General features: G+C 42.8%; 1 protein-coding gene and 1 pseudogene across 4 annotated transcripts in view; one reads left to right on the top strand and one right to left on the bottom strand.

The window, feature by feature from the left end:
* Window positions 1–20620, top strand: part of TNRC6A (trinucleotide repeat containing adaptor 6A) — a 216217-nt gene that overhangs the window by 11965 nt on the left and 183632 nt on the right. The window lies entirely within an intron of this gene.
* LOC136157385 (5'-AMP-activated protein kinase subunit gamma-1-like) lies at window positions 885–20167 on the bottom strand (annotated as a pseudogene).

A 20620-nucleotide genomic window follows, 5' to 3' on the forward strand; every position in this document is an offset into this window, starting at 1 on the left:
CCATCTGGTCCTGGAGTTTTCTGTGTTGAGAGGTTTTTGATTACTGAGGTATTTCCTTACTTGTTATTGGTCTGTTCATATTTCCTATTTCTTAATGATTCCGTCTTGGGAGCTGGAATGTTTCTAGGAATTTATCCATTTTTTCTTAGATTATTCAATTGGTTGGCATATAATTGCTCACAGCAGCCTCTTATGATTCTTTGAATTACTGTTGTAATGTCTCTTCTTTCATTCCTTATTTCAGCTATTTGGGTTCTCTTTTGTTTTCTTTATCAGTTAAGCTAATTCCTGATGGCTTCCTAACTTCCCTGGTGGCTCAGATGGTAAAGCGTCTGCCTCCAATGTGGGAGACCCAGGTTCAATCCCTGAGTCAGGAAGATCCCCTGGAGAAGGAAATGGCAACCCACTCTAATCTTGCCTGGAAAACCTCATGGATTTTCCTCCCATGGAGGAGCCTGGTAGGCTATAGTCCATGGGGTCACAAAAAGTCGGGCCCGACTGACCAACTTCACTTTCACTTTTCCCTTTCAGTCAAGCTAAAGCTTGGTCAATTTTATCTTTAAAAAAAACTATTAATTATGTTGATCCTTTTTATTGTTCTTTCTAGTCTTCATTTCATTATGCTCCAATCTTTTTTTATTTCTTTCTTTCTGCTAATTTGGGGCTTGGTTTGTTCTTCTCTTTCTAGTTCCTTGAGGTATACAGTTTTCAGGAGGGGCACAGAGCTCATGGTTTGCCCAGGGGGATATGAATAAGAGGACAGGAGCTAGCATGAGCTAGGCTAAAAGTTTTTCTGAGTATTGTGAGGATAAGGACACCTGAAAATGTATTCTCCTTCCTTTCCCCTTGCCTTCTCAGCTCCCAGGTCGGAGGGGAGGGGGCTCCTAAGCAAGGAATAGCCGCCAGGTTTCTTCTGTGATTCCCAGAGCTTTGGGCCGGCAGTGAGTGGGGCACATGACTGCCTCCCCCAGCTCAGGGCACCTTCTCTCTGCCTGTATCACATTGACAGATAGTGATACAGTTCCCTTGATAACATCACTCTCATCCACCACCACAAGTCTGTGAATCCCTGCTTCCACTAACCTGTTGAGAAAGGTCTCCAGAGTCTCATGCAGGTAGCACTTAAAACTACATTTAAAGTAATATGATCGATTTTTCAGGGCTTTGACTACAGATCCATCTAGGTTGTGGTGGGTCTTTTATGCTGCCTGATGGATAGCATCAGTGAAGAAGGAAATGGTAACCCACTCTCGTGTTCTTGCCTGGGAAATCCCATGGACAGAGAAGCCTGACGGGCTACAGTCCAGAGGATCCCAAAGAGTCAGGCGTGACAGAAGTGACTTAGCATGGATAACATCAGATGTGGAATAGATGTTCACCACATGACCTTCCTCATTCACTGGCAGATGCTGTACAAAGATGCCCAGAGCCATGTCGATGGGGTCATAGTGCAGAACATAGCAATGTTGGCATAGAAGCTAGTCTTCTATTAGACATAGACATGAATTCTGGCTTAAGAGCTCAGTGATAAACACTTTGAGAAACTTGAGAATGCACTTGTGGGTGAGGATGTACAAGACATTGCTTGATTCTGGGTCAATAACTGGCAGCCTGTGGATCTTGTTTTGAATTAATGAAAAGACAGCATCAAGCAAGTTGGCATTACGAGAAATGCAGACAAGTGGTTTAAAGAAGTCCTGTATATACACCTCCATCCAAGTTTCTATCTTGTATTCTTCCAGCTCATAGCTCTGTACCAAGGCTGATTTATAGTAATACTGCAGAATATTGATGAAATTGGTGATAACCCATATGCCCACAAGTCCTTGCTTTTTAGTATCCCAGAAAGAGGCAGCTTGTATACCTGCAGGAAGTAATAAACACAACCAAACTGGAGCTTGTGAGAATCAGGTCATAGCAGCCAGAAGCTTTATAAAGGAAGGATATATGCTATTGATGGATTCTGGAGTCTCTCTCTTTTGTAATTAATTGATTTTATTTATTTCTGGGATGCAGGGCCGTTGTTGTGGCATATGGCATTTTTTGTTTGGTGTGAGGGCTCTTCCTTGTGGGATGTGGGCCTCTCTCCTGTTGTGGGGGATGGACTCCAGAATGCCTGGGCTCAGCAACTGCCACGTGTGAGCTCTGAAGTTCTGGCATCTGGCTATAGTTGCCCCACCACATGTGGGATCTTAGTTCCCGACCAGAGATCGAACCTGCACCCCCTGTGTTGGAAGATGGATTCTTAACCACTGGACCCTTAAGGAAGTCCTGATTCTGGAGTCTCTTGAGGACATTCATTTTTCAAGAGTTGGAAACTCTCAAGAAGTGACCATCTCCATTGCAAGAGGCCCTGGCTGGGTTCATTTGCTCTAGAACTTCATTTTCTTTTTTTTTATTATAAAGGTATTTATTACTTTTGGGCTTCCCTCATGGTTCAGACGGTGAAGAATCTGCCTGCAATGTGAGAGAGCTAGGTTCGATTCCTGGGTTGGGAAGATCCCCTGGAAAAGGGAATGTCTAACCCCCTCCAGTGTTCTTGCCTGGAGAATCCCATGGACAGAGGAGCCTGGCAGGCTGCAGTTCATGGGATCACAAAAGACTCCGACACAACTTAGCGACTAAACAATTGCAACAACAAAATAGATAATGTATTTCCTGTGTTTCATGAAGTTAACTAGCTGCTATTATAGGTACAATAAGAATTAATTCTGTTTTCTGACCTCCTGAGAATAATATTTTAAGGTAAGTGTTAGTCGTGTCCAGCTCTTTCTAGAACCCATGGACTGTAGCCCATCAGGCGCCTCTGTCCAGGTAAGGAATTGCCTTTTCATTGAATACGACTCAATAACTGGAGTTGAGTAATGATAGACCAGGGATCAGTCAGGCACAGTGTTGTAAATTATGTTCTGTCATCTTATAATTCTTAATAATTCAGCTGTCACTCTAGACATTTTTGTGTCTTTGTCTGGAGAATGGAGAGAAATAAAATTTAGGCTGCTATTCCAGACAAGGTAAAAATCTGGAGTGTCGGGGGGAAGGAGAGTCTTCTAAAGGAAGCCTTCTAAAGGCTTCCTTCTAAAGCTTCTAAAGGAAAGGCTTCTAGAAGACTCTAAAATTGGGTGCTGCAGGGTGAATCAAAGTCTACGAAGGTGACACGGGGAGAAAAAGAGGGCATTCTAGACAGAAGGAACAAGATGGACACAGGTCACAGATAGAAGACATCTTCAATGGGAATAGAGAGGCTGCGTGCATTTGTGAGAAGGAGTTCAGGAAGGCAGATCGAAGGGGCAGGGTGGGGGCCAAGTAGCATGGTGTCCTTAAGAGTTAGGCAAGCCTGGGACCAAACTCCTGCTCGGCCTCTAGTTAGCTCTGCAACCTTGAGCAAGTACCTCTGGAATATTCTTAATTCCCTATCTGTAAATTCATAAGAACAAACCAGGACCTACCTCCGAGGGTTACTGTGAGCTGGAAATTAGAGAGTCCATTTAAAATGCTTAAAATGACACTTGATCGTGACTATCATTTAAGGGCTCAGTCAATAGAAGTGTGTGGTTTCTATTGTTACTGTCATACTAGTAACAATGTGTGTGTTGGGTATACACACTAATAGCAATAGTTCTTTTATGTGAATCAAGGGACTAGATTATGAAATGGTTTAGAGACCATGTTTAAGAGTACAGGCTTTTTCTTTTAGGTCAGTGTTTCTAAAATGTGGTCAATTAATCTGTAAAATTAACAGTCCTCAAGCAGCTTCTGTGGCAAAAGCAACAAAAAGATACCTATTCAAAAATTTTATGAATTTGAGATGAAATAAAAATTATCAAATACCATTATGCTCTTAAAAAGGGTTCACACATAGAGATGGCTCAGATTGGACAGACTCTTAAGGTGTAGCTAAAATTATTGGGATATAGTTTATTTTAGTTATATCATTAGAATATTATTGTTTATGTGTGTAAGGTTTGCATTTTTTTCTTGTTACTATTGTGTTATGACTCTGATTAACAAAAATAGATTAATGACTGAAAAAGTGATTCATTGAAGTGTAAAAGCAATGATAAAAATAGTACAAAAACTACAATTCAGAATCGTAATTAGTGAACAGGATTTCAGGATCTGTTGGAACAAGAGCATCTGTGAGCATGATAAATTCCCTCAAGCAGTTGAAAGGGAAAGTGTGAATGGGGAGGGTGGCTATGAATATCTAAAAACAGGATTTTATGGAACCAGGGGTTTATTCCCCTCTTGTCTCCAGGGTGCACTCTGTATTAGAAAACTCTGTCAGAATGCTTTGTGATGCTCTCAGAGGTTTTACATCGTTTCTGAAACAAAATAACCTGGAAACTTCCCTGGTGGCCCAGTGATTAAGATTCCTTTTTTTTAATGCGGGGAGCAGGGATTTGATCCCAGGTCAGGGAACTAAGATCGCACATACTATGCAGCGCAACCAAAAAGTAAGCAAATGAAAAAACAAAATAGAATAACCTTATAGGTCAACCTGGAGAAGGAAATGGCACCCCACTCCACTATTCTTGCTTGGAAAATTCCATGGACAGAGGAGCCTGGCAGGGCTACAGTCCGTGGGGTCACAAAGAGTCGGACACAACTGAGCATGCTTGCGTATGGGTCAACCAGTAGTTTTTCCTGAACCAGGCACAAAATAGTATTTTCCAGTATGAAATTGATTTATTTTATTTCTAAATGCGAAGAGGCCAAAACAGTAGCATCCACAGATGCAAGCCATGCTTGGGCCAACATATTTATAAAACTGGCCTCAAACTCAGGACAAATAAAATGCCGGGAGAGGAAGCCAGAGCAGTCATGGGCAAACCTATCAGGACAGGACGCTGCATGGCACAAATGACACGCAAAGACGTGGGACTCTTCTCATTGTAACGACGACAGCCAGATTTTGTGTTCAGTTCAGTTCAGTCCCTCAGTTGTGTCCAACTCTTTGCGACCCCATGGACTGCAGCACGCCAGGCTTCCCTGTGCATCACCAACTCCCGAAGCCCACTCACACTCGTGTCCATTAACTCAGTGATGCCATCCAACCATCTCATCCTCTGTCGTCCCCTTCTCCTCCTGCCTTCAATCTTTCCCAGCATCAGGGTCTTTAAAAAATTTTTTTAAATAGTTGAGTAATTTATTTTGTTTTACAGTTAAGTAAAACTATAAAACAAAACTATATTTTGTTTTTATTTGAGTAAAACCACAGAAAGGGAAAGATATACTCAACTGAATGCAGAGTTCCAGAGAACAGCAAGGAGAGATAAGAAGGCCTTCTTAAATGAGCAACTCAAAGATATACAGGGAAGCAATAGAATGGGAAAGACTAGAGGTCTCTTCAAGAAAATTGGAGATATCAAGGAAATATTTCATACAAGAATGAGCACAGTAAAGGACAGAAATGATGAGGACCTAACAGAAGCAGAAGAGATTAAGAAGAGGTGGCAAGAATACACAGAAGAAGATCTTAAGGACCCGAATAATCACGATGATGTAGTCACTTACGTAGAGCCAGACATCCTGAGGTGTGAAGTCACGTGGGCCTTAGGAAGCATCACTCTGAACAAAGCTAGTGGAGGTGATGGAATTCCAGCTGAGCTATTTTAAATACTAAAAGATGATGCTGTTAAAGTGCTTCACTCAGTATGTCAGCAAACTTGAAAACTCAGCAGTGGCCACAGGACTGGAAAAGGTCAGTTTTCATTTCAATCCCAAAGAAGAGCAGTGCCATAGAATGTTCAAACTAACATACAATTGTGCTCATTTTACATGCTAGCAAAGTTATGTTCAAAATCCTACAAGCCAGGCTTCAGCAGTACTTGAATCGAGAACTTCCAGTTGTATAAGCTGAGTTTAGAAAAGGCAGAGGAACCAGAGGTCAAATTGCCAACATTTGTTGGATCATGGAGAAAGCAAGGGAATTCCAGAAAAACATCTACTTCTGCTTCATTGACTATGCTAAAGCCTTAGGCTGTGTGGATCACAGCGAACTTTGGAAAATTCTTAAGGAGATGGGAATATCAGACCACTTTATTTGTCTCCTGTAAAACATATATGTGGGTCAAGAAGCAACAGTTAGAATCAGACATGAAACAACTGACTGGTTCAAAATTGGGATAGAAGTACAACATGGCTGTATATTGTCACCCTGCTTATTTAACTTATATGCAGAGTGTGTGTGTGTGTGTGTGTGTGTGTGTGTGTGTATGTTAGTCACTCAGTCATGCAGAAATGCTGGATTGGATGAATCACAAGCTGGAATCAAGATTGCCAGGAGAAATATCAACATCTCAAATGATGCAGATGATACCAGTCTAATCGCGGAAAGTAAAGAGAAACTAAAAAGCCTCTTGTTGAGGGCAAAAGAGAAGAGTGAAAAAGGTGGCTCAAAACTCAGCATTACAAAAATTAAGATCATGCCATCCAATCCTATCACTTCATGGAAATTAGAAGGGAAAAAAATGGAAGCAGTGGCAGATTTTCTTTTCTTGGGCTCTAAAATCACTGAGGATGGTGACTGCAGCCACGAAATTAAAAGGTGCTTGCTCCTTGGAAGGAAAACTATGACAAACCTCGACAACGTCTTAAAAAGCAGAGACATCACTTTGCCTACAAAGGGCCATATAATCAGAGCTATGATTATTCTAGTAATCACGTGTGGTTGTGAGAGTTGGACCATAAAGAAGGCTGAGCACCCGAAAATTGATGCTTTCGAATTTTTGTGCTGGAGACTCTTAAGAGTCCCCCTAGACTTCAAGGAGATCAAACAGGTCAATCCTAAAGGAAATCAACCCTGGATATTCATTGGAAGGACTGATGCTGAAGCTGAAGCTCCAATACTTTGGTCACCTGATGGGAAGAGTTGACTCATTGGAATAGACCCTGATGCTGGGAAAGACTGAAGGTGAAAGGAAAAGGGATGAGGATGAGATGGTTAGGTAGCAGCACCAACTCGATGGACATGAGTTTGAGCAAACTCCAGGAGACAGTGCAGGACTGAGAAGTCCAGCATGCTACAGTCCATGGGGTTGGAAAGAGTGGGACATGACTTAATGACTGAACAGCAACAACAAGAAAACCACTAGTGGGAATAGAATAAACCAGCTCTTTGCATCTCTTTGGAACCTATATGAAAGAGAAAGACATACCTTATAATTTTGAATTCTCATTATCAATTCATCTAATATTTTTGTGAGATATAATGCAGATTAGAAGTGTATTTGAGGTCATGCTGATGGAGGACCAGACATGTGTCCAGCAAAGAAAGGTTTGGCATGTCGGTATCTACTTTTTAAAAAAAGTATTTATTTGTTTATGTTTTGGCTGCCTCAGGTCTTGGCTGCCTCACGTCTCAGAGGATGAGATGGTTAGATGGCATCACCAACTTGATGGACATGAGTTTGAGCAAGCTTCAGGAGTCAGTGATGGACAGGGCAGCCTGGCATGCTGTAGTCCATGCGGTCGCAAGGCGTCAGACATGACTGAGTGACTGAACTGAACTGAACTAAACAGGTCTTAGTTGTGGAAGGCAGGCTCAGTAGTTGTGGCTTATCGGTTGAATTGATCATGGGGCATGTGGGATCCTACTTCCCCAACCATATTGGGACCCACGCCCACTGCATTGGAAGGCAGATTCTTAACACTGGAGCATCAAGGAACTTCCCATATCTATTGCTACAAAAATGTACAGCCACTTCAAAACCTCATCACTTAAATAATAGGAATCTATTAATCTCACGAGTCTGTTAGCTGTTGGAGTGGTTCTTCTCATCTCAGCTAGGCTTACCCTGATGTCAGTGACAAGATGTGAGCAGGACCAGCTGTGTATATTGTGGAGCTCAGAGCAAAATGCCGGGCCCCTTATTTAGACATTATGAAGAATTTTAAAGTAATGCCAACAGAACATTAAACCAAGCATGGGGTCTTTCTTACCATCGGACCCTGTGTGACTGCAAAGGCCAAGAGCCGTGAAGCCAGTCCTAGCTGTGGGTCATCGTGGAGGCAGCTCTGCTGCCCTCAGCTGGGTCCTTCCCTGTGTCTGAGTAGCAGTGTGGCTAGTCTGGGTTAGCCTTGGCTGGACGGCAGGGGTAGCTATCCTCTGTCCATTTCATCCTTTAGCAGTCTGGCCCAAGTGTGTGCATGTGGCAGAGGGACGGGGGAAGGACAAGCAAGCCCAAACATGCTGGCACTTCTCAGGCCTCCGCTTTTTCACATTTGCTACCATCCCACTGGGTCACAGGTGGGCTTCCAGGGGGCACTAGTGGTAAAGAAATCACCTGTCCATGAGAGATTCAGCTTCGATCCCTGGGTCGGGAAGATCCCCTGGAGGAGGGCACCGTAACCCACTCAGGTATTCTTATCTGGGGAATCCCATGGACGGAGAAGCCTGGTAGGCTGCAGTCCGTAGGGCTGCACAGAGTCGATATGACTGAAGCAACTTAGCAAGCACACCGCATGCATGCACATTGGGTTCCAGCAACTCCTGTGGCCAACCCAGAAGTCGAGTGGAAGGGTGCCACCACCCTATGACAAAGGGGTGAAGAATTAGGGCCGCTTTTGCCTTGTACCTCCCTCGACTACTCAAAACTAGCTCTACCCTGGTACTAAAATTGCACACTATTTTATTTACTAAGAACAGTTAAGAATGGTGATCCTCACAAAGTGGTGAAGAAGGAACGAAAATTGTTAGCACCATCAAATCTCTATGATGGAGCATATGTCTTTCCCATGTGTCTTGCGAAGAAATGGGTGGCATGGACTAAAACTGTTTCTACCCTAGAGTGTGGTGGCTATCCAGGGGGAATGTACTCATGTGAAAAACTAAAACAAGGGAGGAGAGAAAATGTCTTTATGACACTAATAATGCCAGGAAAAACCAGAGACCAGAAACCATCCTTGTTGTCATTACCAGTGTTGTGAGGAAATGTTATCTCAAAGGTTTCCAGTGGGTGTCAATGTGCCGTGGGCAGCAGGTTGAAAATCTCAAACCTCTCATTTCAACCTCATCGGATATTTAGTGCAGAAGATAACACATCAGGAAATTGAACTGTGATGAAAAAGGCTTTGTCAGCCAGCACTGAGTCTTCCCTAACACTTGATTTTTGTCTATTTTCTGGAGAAAGACATCAGTGACATTGGGCATATTTAAAAACCATTCAATGTGCCAGAAAACATGGAGAAATTCTTTCCTGAGCTAAACGACAACAGAAAACTTTAGAAATTCATTTGCAACTATCAACCAAGTTAAAACATCCAAGGACTTCCCTGGTGGTCCAGTGGTTGAGAATCTGCCTGCCAATGCAGGGGACATGGGTTCGATCCCTGGTCAGAGAAGATCCCACATACCATAGGGCAACTAGGCTGGTGCCCCATAACTAATGAGCTCGAGTTCTAGAGCCCACATGCCACAGCCACTAAAACCTGCACACCTAGAGTCCATGCTCCCCAACAAGAAAAGCCATGGTGATGGGAAGGCCGTGCGCGGCAACTAGAGAGTCCCCTCCTCCCCACGAGAGAAAGCCCGTGTGCAGCAAAGAAGACCCAGCGCAGCATAAATAATAATATTTTTAAAAATCCAGCCATACAGCCTTTGACTTAACTGCTTGTAAAATTGGCCTTCAGTGAGAGATTTCACCACTGTTTCTAGGTATATATCCCCATTGAAATATACACAACACAGTGTGTAGGGCAGCCAAGCATTTGCTGCCCATCATTCTTAGTCATGGGCTTCCCAGGTGGCACTAGGTAAAGAATCTGCCTGCCATTGCAGGAGATGCGGGTTCCATCCCTGAGTCGGGAAGATCCCCTGCAGTAGGAATGGCAGTCCTCTCCAGTATTCTTGCCTGGGAAATCCCATGGCCAGAGGAGCCTGGCGGGTCTCAAAGATTTGAACATGACTGAGTGGCTGAGAATGCATGCATTTGTAATTTTGCTTTCTAATTTAGCAGAGCAAGATAAATGGAACCTGTCATTAATCCAGATATACATATACATGTGTATATTACATACTCTAAAGATTGATGGCAAATAATAGTATCCTTTTTGCTGATTTGTTATTCCTCACCATTCTGCCTTTGCTATTTCAACTTTCTATCCAAACTCTGGATCTGAGTATATTTGAATACTTCTTTTTAGTAAGCCTGGTATACGGCACTATCTAAACTCTTGCTTCCTGTTATCCAAAATTCAGGTACCAAGTGTGTGTATCCCTTGCTATATGAACTTGACTTCCAAACCCAAGGTCAGAAGATAAATAGGTTTGATAATAAGGGGTACTTGAATACTATGAATCTTAAATTATATATTAATTTTATTATTTAAAATTTTTGTGAATGTTTACCTAAAATTGGAGGTTTTCATATGCTCCAGACAGCTAATAAGTGGTTATTAAACACTGAAAATTTAAGAAACACTCCTTTCCTTTAGGGAATGGGAAGGGGTGTAGATTACTGAAAGAAATTTTAAATGAACGGGAAAATATAATCAGCTCTGCATTTTCAGATTATTCGGTAAGATAGTGTTGAGTTTGGAAGATGGCACATAAAATTTCATACTGGGGACTTCCCTGATGGCCCAGTTGTTAGGAATCCACCTGCCAATGCAGAGGACACGGGTTTGATTCCTGGTCCAGGAAGATCCAACATGCTGCGGACACCTAAGCTTGGGCGTCACAGTTACTAAGCTTGCATGCCACAGCTACTAAAGCCTGATCTTTAGTATGTATGCGTAGAGCCTGAGCTCATCAACAAGAGAAGCCACGGCAATGAGAAGTCTGTGCACTATACCTAGAGAGTACCCCTGCTCACTACAACTAGAGAAAGAGCCCCACGCAGGAACAAAGACCAGCCATAAATTCATTAATTAAAATAAGTAAACAAATGGAGGTACCTGTGTTCCAAAAAAACTACTGGGAAAAAAAAACTTGATACTGGCAGACTTTATTCTTTCTACAAATACTCAGGTACTTTCTGAACAGAACTTGTATTGGAGGATACAGGAATGGAAAGATTGCAATGGGGGTCTATTGTCCTGAGTCCAGCCTTGTGGAAGTGACCACTATTCACACAAATTACCCAACAATTAAATCACAACTGTGTTAAGTCCTGATGACGAATCAGGAGTGGCTCAGAGAGGTGGCGTGGAGATAGAAACTGTTCTTAGAGAAAGATGAGACCTGAAGGTGAGAGAGGAAGGAGATGAAAGATGATTCCAGTTTTCTGGTTTAGAGCCTGAGGTTATTGACAGAAAAAGGAGGGCGGATTTAAGAGGAAGTGATTTGCCCTCTTTTGATAATTAAGTGATGTGCTGTGCTGAGTCACTCAGTCGTGTCCTTCTCTTCTCGACCTATAGCCCACCAGGCTCCTCTGTCCTTGGGGATTTTCCAGGCAAGAATACTGGAGTGGGTTGTCATGCCCTCCTCCAGGGGATCTTCCCAACCCAGGGATCAAACTCAGGTCTCCCACATTGTAGGAGAATTCTTTACCATCTGTGCCACTAAGTGATAGATATGATGAATTTGAACTGCCTCTGAGATATGCAGGATAGTTGTCTAGAAGGCAGGTGTGTATTTAAATGTGGAGAGAGAAATCTGAGCTGCAGGTACGTATTTGGGGATGGACTGGTAGCTATGGAGACTGACTCAGCTTGTCCACTATCCTTAATAGCTTCTCTTCTGGCCTCAGTCGAGGCTATAGACAACTGTTTCTGCAGGGCAAGGTATTTTTTTCAACCAGCTTCCATCTCTTAACTTCCACTTTGAACCTCCCTACTTTGGTTTAGCCTTTATAGTTTTCTCTTGCCTTGAATCTATATATTTCCATTATGGAATTTTTTCTTTCTTTTTGGTTGCTTAACTTCCATTCACTCTACTTCTGCTAACGGCTTCTGGGCTTTGCTTGAGGTTTCACCTTCCCCCACCACTCTAATCCTATGTAGTTCTGGTAATCCTGATTCCACCCTGAATTTGGGGCAGGAGAATCTGTACCTGTGATAGAGGCCTGGCTAACCAAAGTCTCCTGGTGATAGTGATTACCTCAGGGTTGATCACATGATCAGAGTAGGAAAATAAAAAAGAGATGCCATGAAAGCTTTGCTGAGACTTCTGGCATAAAGTCAGGGGTTCTTTCCCTCTTAATGTAAACCAAAAAGGACATAACAGTAACATTTCTACGATAGTCTTGTAGCCACAAGGATTTTGAGAACAGAGTGAATACTGTGAGAAGAACCTGAGAATGAAGAAAATGAATCTTGGTGATCTTGTTGAATTCTGTCTTTTACTTAGGGAATTTAACTCATTGACATTGATTGTGATTACTGTTTCCTCCTGTTGAATTTCTTTATTTTTATTCATTTAATACAGTGGGTCTCAGATACATAAGTTTGACCCCATCCCACAGATGCTAATTCATTTGGTCTGGGGTGTTCTCTGGCTGTTAGTATTTTTTTAATTAATTTGTATTGGTGTATAGTTGCGTTACAATGTTGTGTTAGTTTAACTGTACGGCAAAGTGTATCAGCCGTACTTGTACCTATCTCTCTCTTTTTTTCTTTCTTTCCCATTTAGGTCACTAGAGAGCTTTGAGTAGAGTTCCCTGTGCTATATAGTAGGTTCTCATTAGTTATCTCTTTTATACACAATATCAGTAGTGTATATACAGCAATCCCAGTCTCCCAATTCATCTCACGGCCCGTTCCTCCTTGGTATCCACATGTTCGTTCTCTATGTCTGTGTCTATATTTCTACTTTGCAAATAAGATCATCTGTACCATTTTTCTAGATTCAGCATGTATGTATTAATATGCGATATGTTTTTCTCTGACTTATTTCGTTCTGTATGGCAGTCTCTAGGTCCATCCACATCTCTACAAATGACCCAATTTCATTCCTTTTTATGGCTGAGGAATATTCTGTTGTGCACATGGCCCACATCTTCTTTATCCATTCCTCTGTTGATGGCCATTTAGTGGCCTTTGGTATTTTAAAAACTTCCCCACATTGTATATGCAGCCAGGTTTGAGAATTCCACATCTAGCAGTCACTCTTGATTTTTCTTAATGTTTTATTATAAAATACCACATGTACAGAAATATAAGACAGTCAGGAAAAAAACATAAAGCAAACAAAACTCAACTTTACCTTGAGAAATGAAATATTACTGGTACCCCAGAGCCTCCTGCATGCTCCATTTCAGTTCATCTTAAATCTCCTGCCAGATATCTTCTATCAATACCTAGGCTTACTCTATGTTTTCAACATCCCTGGAGCAATTCAAGCCATAACCTGCTTTCAAACCCCTTCCTACCCTCACTCCAATGTTGAGTGAAGTCTTATGAAATTCTAGTTCCAGGTCTTAATTTTTCTCATAGTATACATGTCTACATTTATTTAGATATAGTCATAAGTTTTCCTAGTGTTTTTTGTTTTTAATTTGGCTATGCTACATGGCATGTGGAATCTAGTTCCTTGACCAGGGATCGAACCCATGCCCCCTGCATTAGAAGGTGAAGTCTTAACCATTGAACTGCCAGGGAAGTCCTCAGTGTATTTAGACACCATGTTTCTTGTATCCACCACTCCTTTCCCTGGAATTTGCAGTGTTGGAAGCTGGAGCATTGTTAGTGCGAATGACAACCTCTATCCTTATTCCAGGAGCCAGTTTCTGAGATTTTAAGGGATGGGGTAACTGTATTGCCTGATTAGGTGGTACATTTATATTCTAAGAGGACAGGTATTCTCTCCTTCTTGGTAGGTACTGTGTATTCTTGGCGGGACTCCCTGCCTTCTTCTGCGGCTCCTGGAATTATTCAGAAGTGTTCTACCTTGGAGAGCTGGCTAGGTAGCTGTGATAGGGCCGAGCCCCAGAGACAACCTTTCCTCTTCCTCCCCGACCTCGATCCCTAATGTTTTAGAAGCCCTTTAAGAAGGCCTCTGCTTCCCCATCCAGGCCAGCCCTCAAGTTCAGAGCCTTCTCTAGAAAAGTTATTCATGCCTTTGTTCAGAAAGTGGTCCTGGGGTCTTTATCCTGGGAACTTTCTCTGCCTGGAGCTGTCAACTAGAGGGCAGTGTCTGACCCAGCCAGGCCAAACGCAGCCTGGTACTTAATTACCTTAACAACCGTCCAGGGGGACCTCTCTCTCTCTTCATATTTGTTTATTCTAATCTTGGATTTCCCCCTGGCTTCCTTGGAAAGAGCTGCTTTTCCTCAGCAATGTTTAGTGCCAAGTTTTCTCTACCCTAGTCTGGCCCTTGATTAGAAACTTTATAGAGTCTATCTTACAGGAATTCTTTATCATTTCTTTCTTTTTAAAAAATATTTATTTGACTGCTCCAGGTCTTATTTGTAGCATAGGGGATCTTTAGTTGTGGCATGCAAACTCTTAATTACAGCATGTGGGATCTAGTTCCCCGACCAAGGATCAAACCCAGGCTCCTGCTTTGGGAATGTGGAGTCTTAGCCACTGGTCCACCAGGGAAGTCCCATCTTCATCATTTCTGATTTAATAATAGAACTCTTTCTTGTTTTTTGGCAATTATATATGCAAAAAATTTGCCAGACTATATAAATATTTTATACATAAATAATACATATTAAGTATACATAATTTTGTATATATGTGAATAATTTTGTGTATATCAATAATATTTTTTCTGTCATTTTAGTGGAATTTGGGAGCACGGGAAGTAGATATCTGTGCTGAGAAAATAAAATAGTGAGACAGGCATAAGATGGCATCTTATAGGGAGTAGCTACATATTTAGCATCTACATTTGGGCCTTAATGCATACAGGAGTATACTACAGTTACTTATATTTTGGGGGGAGGCAGTGCTAGATCTTCCTTGCTACTTTCAGGCTTTCTCTAGTTGCAGCAAGTAGGGGCTACTCTTTATCAGGGTGTTCGGGCTTCTCTTTGCAGTGACTTCTCTTGTTGCAGAGCACAGGCTCTAGGCACACAGGCTCGGTATTGTGGCATCAGGCTTAGTTGCTCTATGGCATGTGGACTCTTCCTGGAGCAGAGATGAAACCCATGTCCACTGTAGTGGCAGATGGATTCTTAACCACTGCACCACCAGGGAAGTCCAGTTGCTTCTATTTTAACTAATGCTTAACTTGCTAAGGGCTTCCCTCGTGGCTCAGTTGGGTGAAGAATCCACCTGCAATGTGAGAGACCTGGGTTCGATCCCTGGGTTGGGACGATCCCCTGGAGAAAAGAATGGCTACCCACTCCAGTATTCTGGCCTGGAGAATTCCGTGGACTGTATAGTACATGGGGTTGCAAAGAGGTGGACCTGACTAAGTGACTTTCACTTTCACAACTTGCTAAATTTGTAAATCCAAAAACCCAATTTTCCCTAAGCCTTTAACCGATGACTCACAGATAATATTGTTGTATTTATAAGTCTAGAAGTATCTTATCTAAAGTTAATGACTAATTTTCATTTGTTCTTATATCAATGCTAAATTAGCATATAAATTTGACATAGTAAATTTTCCTAAATATTTAACATCATTTACAATCTTGATTAATAACATTTCCATAGCTTTGGCATTTTAACCACAATTACAGATTTGATTCTCTTCAGTGCTTCAAACGTCTGACAAGGCAGACTTATAAATGGAATAAATAAGATTGCTAAGCACTGAAACACTGTTTACAGACCTAATAAATCTGAAGTTATTTACTAATCCAGAAGTTTTTTAACATTCAGTTTTAGTCTGAGTCAATCAAATTCTCTTAAATATTTTTAATTAAAGTCACAAATCTTCTTAAATCACTCAAATTCTCTTAACCCAACATTCTGCCTGCTTCACCTGTTTGTAGCCTGGCAACTGAAGGCAGCAGAGGAAAAACATGCACGATTAAGCTTATTGGTTTTGCTTTAAATTTATGTCCACAAATCTCCAGTAAGTCCCTGGTACTGCTTCTAATATTAAGTTTCCCCAATATATTTACTCTCCTGTATTCCCAAGTAGCTTTTTTTTTAAAAAAGGGCAGGATGGTTATTTATTAGCCTTTTTCACCTTTTAAAAATTGTTTCATTATTATTTATTTTTTCAGCTGCACCGTGTGGCTTGTGGGAGCTCAGTTCCCCAACCAAGGTCTGAACCCCAGCAGTGAAAGCCTAGAATCCTAACTGCTAGGCTACTAGGGAATTCCCTGAAACTAATATTAGTTTTAATTATGGCAAAATACATCTAACATAAAATTGACCATCTTAACCACCTTTTCAAGTGTCTCAGATAACTTGTCACAATTTGTCTCTCCCTACTCTCAGTGGATGATCTCATTCACTCTGTAATTGTAAATATTGGGAGCAATTAGAAAAGAATGATTTTGTTTTCTTCCCACTGCCAGATTTGCCAGCTTGCCTACATCTGTGCCCTTTTAAGCTGCTCTCCCTCGTTTAATAGTGGAAGAACTGTTTGTGCCAACCTCTCCACCAAGCCTTGGATCCCGTCCCCCTCACCTGCTCAAGGACTCCGCACCCAACATCATCCCCATCCTGTCCTCTTCGTCAGCTTTTCCTTCTACTCATCCTTTCCATCAGCAGGCCAGAGTGCTGTCTTTAAAAACACAAAGACTGAGTTTTCTTTGACTTTTCCTTTCCTTCCAGCTGCTACCCCATTATGGGAAAAGTTCCTTCAAAGGCCTGTCCACACTGTTTTCTCACCACTTCACTCCACATTCTCCATTCTATTTGTGTGTACTCAGTCACGCCTGGTTCTTTGCAACCCCATGGACTGAAGCCCGCCAGGCTCCTCTGTCCATGGGATTCTCCAGGCAAGAATACCGGAGTGGGGTGCCATTCCCTTCTCCAGGGGATCTGCCTGACCCTGGAATTGAATTCTCATCTCACGCATCTCTTGTATTGACAGGCAGGGTTCTTTACCACTGGCGCCTCCTGGGAAGCCCCCATTCTCTTTTTAACCTACTCCAATACTGCCCCCAAGCCCCATGTTTTACAGCAGTGGTCCCCAACTCTTTTGGCACCAGAGACTGGTTTTGTGGAAGACAGTTTTCTCACAGATGGGGGTGGGGGATGGTTTCAGGATGATTCAAGTGCATCACATTTATTGTGTACTTTATTTCTATTATTATTACATTGCAATATGTAATGAGATAATTATACACCTCATCATAATGCAGAATCCATGGGACCCCTGGGCTTGTTTTCGTGCAACTAGATGGTCCCTTTTGGGGGAGATGGGAGACAGCGACACCCAAAGTGTGTTGCTTATGTCCAGTCTGCTCTATAATTTTGTTTTGGTTTTTGTCACTGAGGAACACCCTGCTTCACAAAGATAGGATGTGGAAAACAGAAGCGGGTTTTTCAGTGCTTTTATGGCATCTCAGGATATTCTGCCTTGACTTTAATCCAGAATGTGTGGAGATTTGAAGTTGTCTCATACACGCTTCTCAGGCCACCATCATTTGCCATCTCAAGCAGTTGATCCTCTTCTAGCACGGATAAAGTTGATTCACCTGGCTTATTCACAAATGGGTCTCAGATCCATTCTTTCTCACTGCAGGGATTTTATGCGGTTCTGAAGTCATGCTCAAACTCTTTTGAAAAATGAGATAGGTGATCCGACAGGAGGTGAGCTCAGGCAGTGATACGAGCAATGGGGAGCAGCTCTAAGTGCAGATGAAACCTGGCTCTTTTGCCCGCCACTCACCTCCTGCTGTGCGGCCTGGCTCCTAACAGGCCACGGACTGGTACCTGTTGGGGACCCCTGCTTTAGAGGACCCTGCTCAGACCCCTTCTGGCTTTGCCCCTCCCCACAAGGGAAACACAAACCCCTGGACTTGCCCCCTTCCAAGACCTCACTCAGGATGCCTACGACCCTGTCTCAGTAGTCTCACACCAGTTCCCAGGGCCTGTGAGGGGCTGTTCCCCAAATCCACGGGATGCAGTGTGTGTTTCTCTATGCCTCAGAGGTGGCTACTGGCGGGGGAGGACGGCTGGGGAAGCAAGTGTAGGTGAAATTGGACATTCAGTATGAAGGGAGGGGAGGAAAAGGGGAAGGGGAGCAGGTCAGGGGCCAAGTTCTCTTTATGCCAGTTCATTCTGATAAGGAACTCAAGGAGGTGGAGAATTCTAGGTCTGAACCTTGCCTGCCGATATATAATGAATATAATAATATTTTATTTAGCAGTTTGTTCCATTGATATTATTTAAATATTTAGATCTGTGATGTGTAGACCTCCACATGTGCTTTTGGCCCCATGAATGCCCGCTCCGGTCAGCCCCATGGAAGCTCTCTAGTGAAGGTCACTGATGACCTGCAGCTTGCCAACCCAGAGGTCGCGTCTTCCTCAACCTCGCTGCAGCTTCTGACACAATGATTCACTTCTCCTTGGTCTGCCTCCTGTTGCCTCTCTATCCGTTCGTTTATTCCTCCTCTTCCCACTTACCCTAAATATGCCCCAGAGTTCAACATCACTCCACTTAAATCCTTTCCTTTGTTACCTGAGGTCTTGTGTCTGTAAATACCAGCTGCTGCTGCTAAGTCGCTTCAGCCGTGTCTGAGTCTGTGTGACCCCATAGTCGGCAGCCCACCAGGCTCCGCCATCCCTGGGATTCTCCAGGCAAGAATACTGGAGTGGGTTGCCATTTCCCTCTCCAATGCATGCATGCATGCTAAATCGCTTTAGTCATGTCTGACTCTGTGCGACCCCAGGGACAGCAGCCCGTCAGGCTCCTCTGTCCATGGAATTCTCGAGGCAAGAATACTGGAGCGGGTTGCCATTTCCTTCTCCGATAAATACCAGCTATGGCCTTATAATAAACTCCTCGTCTCCCTGCTCATCACCTCCACTTGGGTATCTAAGAGGGACCCCACAGTTTAGATATCCAAATGAGAATTCTTGATTTCCCTTACCAAACCTGTCCCCCCCTCACCCCAATCCCTCTGATATCTTTCCATCATCCACCCAGATATTTAATCCAAAGTGCTAGATGTTTTTCCTAATTTCTCATTACCTGACATCCCACACCCAATCAACCCATATGGAAGATATTTGGCTCTATCGTTGTAACCTATCTTCAAACTATTCACTTCTCTTCAGTTACACTGCTACCATCCTCTTCCAAGACAGCATCATCTTTCACCTTTAAGGGGCCTCTCAACTGGCTGGCCTGCCCCCATGTGTACCCCTCCTCATTACAGACTATGAATTCTTTTCGTTTTGTTTGTTTGTTTTCTTTTGGCCAAACCTCATGGGCTTGTGGGATCTTAGTTCCCTGACCAGAAATTGAACTTGGACCCCTGGCAGTCCTAACCACTGGACCAACCAGGGAATTCCCGACAGACTATGAATTCTTACAGTAGCCCCAATGGGCTTTTAAAGATCATGCACCAGACCACATGATTCCCTTGTTCAAACCCTCCCCCCAAATCCCCTTCACGTTAAAAATAAAACCCAGGGACTTCACTGGTTGTCCAGTGGTTAAGAATCCTCCCAATGCAGAGAAAATGGGTCAGGGAAGTTCAGTTGGTAAAGAATCCGCATGCAATGCAGAAGACCCTAGTTCAATTCCTGGGTCGGGAAAATCCACTGGAGAAGGGATAGGCTACCTACTCCAGTATTCTTGGGCTTCTCTTGTGCCTCAGCTGGTAAAGAATCTGTCTGCAATTCAGGAGACCTGGCTTTGATCCCCGGGTTGGGAAGATCCCCTGGAGAAGGGAAAGGCTACCCACTCCAGTATTCTGGCCTGGAGAATTCCATGGTCTGTATAGTCCATGGGGTCACAAAGAGTTGGACACGGCTGAGCGACTTTCACTTTCGGGGAACTAAGATTCCACATGCCATGGAGCAATTAAGCCCGCATGCTTTGGAGACCACTCACCACAGCTAGAGTCCATATGCCTCAGTGAAAGACCCTGCATACTGCAACTAAGACCCATTGCAGTCAAGTAAATTTAAAAAAAAGAAAGAAAGAAAGAAAATCCAGACTCCTTCCCCATGGTCTTCAAGACCCTACGTGACCTGGCATCTACTTTGCTTTCAGTCTCCCCTCTCCATCGCTCACCCTGTTCCACCCGCCGTGCTGCCTTGCGGAGTCTGGAACACACCGAGCTCATTTCTGTTCCTGAAACGATGCTCTGTTTGCTGCACGTGGTGCTTTGCTTCTGTGTGGCTTGCTCCTTCATACGTTTAGATCTCAGTTCAAATATCTCCTCAGAGAAGTCTGCAAACTATACTCCCTTTCACGTCTATCACCTTAACTGTATTTACCTTCTGCAGAGTATTATCAATTACTTTTTAAAAATTGAAGTATAGTTGATTTACAACATTATACTATAAGTCTTAGGTTTACCGCAGAGTGATTTGGTATTTTTGTAGATTATAGTCTATTAAAAGCTGTTACAGGATAATGACTATAATTCCCTGTAGTATACCATATATCCTTGTTGCTTATCTATTTTATATATAGTAATTTGTGTCTGTTAATTCCATACCCCTAATTTGTCCCTCCTCCGCTTCCCTCTTCCCTTTGGTAACCACTAGTTTATTTTCTATATTTGTGCTTCTGTTTCTGTTTTGCACATGCATTCATTTGTATTATTTTATAGATTTCATATACATGTGATATACTGCATTTG

Source organism: Muntiacus reevesi, chromosome 2 (genome assembly GCF_963930625.1).
Source record: "Muntiacus reevesi chromosome 2, mMunRee1.1, whole genome shotgun sequence".
Lineage (NCBI taxonomy): Eukaryota > Metazoa > Chordata > Mammalia > Artiodactyla > Cervidae > Muntiacus > Muntiacus reevesi.